Here is a 4111-nt window from a genome sequence, read left to right on the forward strand (position 1 = left end):
CTTCAGCTGATGATCCACGGAAGGTCGGTGGCTCCCGAGGTTGCTGCAGCAGGATGGGGGACGCTGGGGCTGCCATTGAGGTCGTTGACTTGGCCTTGATCGCTGTGGTCTTCTCGGGAAGAAGTCCGTATTCTGGCAAAAGACCTTGCTGCCTACGGCTAGCTCGCTGGCCCTTGGCGACGTTGGTCTCGTCCTCCGGTTTCGGGCTTGGGTCGCGGCTTTGCGGGGGCGTCCGCTGCATGGACACAAAAGCACCTCCACCAGATGTCACGTAGTAGTGACGATGAAGAAAACAGTCGTAAAACTGTGTACAACGAAACTGGTTGTTTATTGGGCGAACCTGTGCCCACAAAGCAAGGTACACTCAAAGCACAACGATAGCGGCGAACACAGTCGGCGATCGTCGAAAATCTGATCAGCGGCGAAACGCGTCGGCTTTTATACCTGAGTCATCGAAGGTTCTAGATTAATCCCTGATGCCCGCGTGTCTTCCAGAAAGTTCTAGACAATTCGCGTCAGTCATGCAATCAGATAACATAAGCGTCGGTGAAAACAGGCAATGGAAAGAAGCATCGATAACGTTCTAGAAACTTCCGATAAAGGCGCGTCCTGCGCCGAGCGATAACGTTTAACATTTGTTAGCCGGTGGAAAGCGGCCACCGGTGAAAGATAAACATCTATACGTGTCAATACAATAGGGGCACCATCGTGGGCCGATCGGGCAGCGTCATCCGCACTGTGATTTCCCGAAATTCCGCAGTGACCCGGTATCCACTGGTAGATGATGTTGTGCCTCTTGTCGTTTGCGTGATGGTGAAGTAGTCGGATGTATGCGACTAATTGTGCGTTAGGTCCGTGGTTGGAAGGGGACAGCAGGCACTGGAGAGCTGCCTTCGAGTCACAAAAGATGGACCATGACTGGGATGTGATTTGGTACCAATTAATTCCAGAGCAACACGGATAGCTGCGAGTTCTGCAGCCGTCGATGATGTCATGTGAGACGTCTTGAATTGGATGGTGACAGATTTCACGGGAATTACCACTGCTCCAGCTGAACTTTTGGAGGAGACAGAACCGTCCGTGTAAACGTGGGTGCGTTCTCTGTACTTTTCATGCATGAATGAAAGCACGGTTTGTTTGAGGGCGAATGACGACATCTCCGTTTTCTATTTGATACCTGGAATTACAAGAAGGGCTTGGATTGTATGCAGGCACCACAGTGGTAGAGATGGTCGTGCTGCAGGCGTGAAATTCGACGGTAAAGTTCAATGGTTGGCGGCAATAATCCTGCTAAACGCTGAACGAGGTCGAGCGCCAGGAAGAGAGGCGAGATGATGCGATGGAAGTCGGGCGAAGTGCCTGATGCGCATCCTTAAAGCGTCGACTTGAATGTACGTATTGATGGGGTGGTCATGCGCGATGGCTATTGCTGCTGCCGTGGATGCACACCTGGGAAGGCCAAGACATATTCGCGGAGCTTGAGCTTGCACAGACTGGAGGGCACGGAGGTTGGTCTTACCGGTGCCACTCAGTACAGGTAAGCTATAGCGTAGGCGACCCAGGAAGAGTGCATTATAGAGTTGGAGCATCGCCCTCACAGATGCACCCCATGACTTTCCCGCGAGAAATCTGAGAACATGGGTTACCATGGCCAGCTTCTTTTTTAGGTTGGAGATATGAGGTCTCCAGGACAGGTCTCGATCGATTATCACTCCTAGAAAACGGTGCGTCTTCTCGTAGATGATTGGTTGTCCATTAATTTTGACAACATACGGTCTCATTGTTTTGCGCGTGAAAGCCACCATAGAGCACTTCTCTGATGACACCTCCAGACCTCGTGCTGGAAGATAACCTGATGTTTCTGTGGCCGCTTTTTGGAGTCTGGCGCGCACCTGGGGACGCGTAACTCCTGATGACCAAATGCATATATCGTCCGCATAGAGCGACACATGGACGGATTTCGGAAGGGAATGAACCAGGTCGATGAGCACTGGGTTAAATAGAGTGGGGTTCAAGACTCCACCTTGCGGTACGCCACGGTAGGTGTTGTGCTGCGATGTCACACCATCCTCTGTTTGCACAAAGAATGACCTGTCCTTCAAATAGCTGAGTATCCATCGAAAAACAAGGCCATCTAGGCCGACATCGCCCAAAGCCTCCAGTATGGCTCGATGAGTTATGTTGTCATAAGCGCCTTTAACGTCCAGGAGCATCGCCGCTGACAGTCTCTTTGGGGTTTTTCGTGCTGAACCGACGAGACAAGATCTATGACGTTGTCTATAGAAGAACGTCCGCGTCGGAAGCCGGCCATAGCGTCAGGGTATATCTCTTACTGCTCTAGGTACCACTCCAGACGTGTCAGTACCATCCTCTCCATCACCTTTCCTAGACAACTGGCCAGAGTAATGGGACGATAAGACGCCACGTCTAGAGGTGATTTGCCTGGCCATATTCCAGACAGGCTCATTTCAGGAAAGCAGAAGCATTTTCCTTGGTTTTTCTTATTTATGTAGTTGTTCCCAATGCATTTGAGTATGTGCTGTTGACGAGATAAATAAGAGGACGATTTTTGTCGGCTGGATCAGGATACACAATGCTGACTTCGTGGTTCTATGCAAAAAACATCATTTTCCGGCTTAGTGAATTGTTGTCAGTAACCAAACCAATGCCCCTGAGACCAATAGATTCTACTTTTAAAATTATCTTCTTGCAGGACTCCTGTAGGATTTCGGCGGTCATTTTAGATACGGCAAGAATGTGAAGAACATATTTGTTGGATGACATAAGCGACTGAACCATGGAAACATGAGCTCTTGTTTCTACCTCTTGAGAATTGGCTGTAGATCCTACTATGTTGCCCCCTTTATAATCGAAGTATGGCTTGATATGGATTACATCAACCTTACTGGAGTACATCAGCCTTACCGTCTTTTCGTACAGCTGCATGCACTTCACCCTTTCTCGAATGTAGGAAAGAAAGTTGGCTTCATTTTGCTCCTTTAGTGGATCGCCTCCATACTTGGAACAAACGCGGCCCAGAGTGGCAGGATGGGGTAACGTCAACGTCGACGCTGATCTAGCAAAGTTTTAGGCTTGAGGAGAAATGGAGAGTAGGATGCAAGAAAACACTAATGTTTCAGCACTGTACCGACGAATGGGAGCAGCGAATGCGAGAGCAATTTGCTCATTTAGCAGACGAAACAACGCACAGTGTTATTCTGTCGTGTCAATTTCTTGAGACAGTTAATTCAGCAAGGCGCCAATATGCTGCAACACCGTTGCTGTTTTCGACGCACTTGCAACACCTGTCGTCTCTGTCATGTGGTTTTCTTGCTGCCGGAGCAGTAAGGACAACGTCCGAATGTCACGCACTGCGTATGGAACTCGCCACCACAAAGTAGTGAAACCAGCTTGATCATACCTTCTGAGACTGCTGCAAGTGAGAGATCAGAACACCATGACGGAAAACCTCACATGCGGTGAAGGATTATCCTCGATGCGGAGAAACATTATGCAACGAACGTTGGCCTTGATGGTCCAGAAATCACTACTGCAGACAGCAGGAAGCTTGCCTCTCTTAGTCTGCGAATGAGGAGGCAGCATTTCTCTCCTCTACGCTTCTTTTTGTGCATATAGAGTCCTTAAAGGCTTTGCTCAAGGCCCCGTCTTCCATTCGAGCTCGTTTCGAGACTGGAGATTCTCGACGAGTGCGATTCGTGCTCAGGTACGACGGACAGTTCGGAAAATTCGATGGTATTGCATCTCGCATCAGGCGCACCCTCTCACTGTCGACTGTCACTGCCTTTCCTGACTCTGCGTCAAAGTGTGACAGCTTTGTGATGAAGTCACCCTCGCGGACGTGAAGTTCACAGACCTGCACCAAGCATAAAAACGATGTATTGAAATTCCGTACGAAACGGGCTAATGGGAAGTTTGACACGGCCCTGAGTATTCCTGCTCAATTTTGCCACACTGCCCTACCATAAGCGTGATAAAACTACCATCACCACACACAATTCTCGCTCGCTTCAACAGTAAGAGAGCGAGAACACGAGTCATATGCGATGCAGCCGGTAAGAGCACAAATTTCAGTTTCTCACCTTGGAATGTT

The sequence above is a fragment of the Dermacentor silvarum genome, chromosome 3 (assembly GCF_013339745.2).
Source record: "Dermacentor silvarum isolate Dsil-2018 chromosome 3, BIME_Dsil_1.4, whole genome shotgun sequence".
Classification (NCBI taxonomy): Eukaryota; Metazoa; Arthropoda; class Arachnida; order Ixodida; family Ixodidae; genus Dermacentor; species Dermacentor silvarum.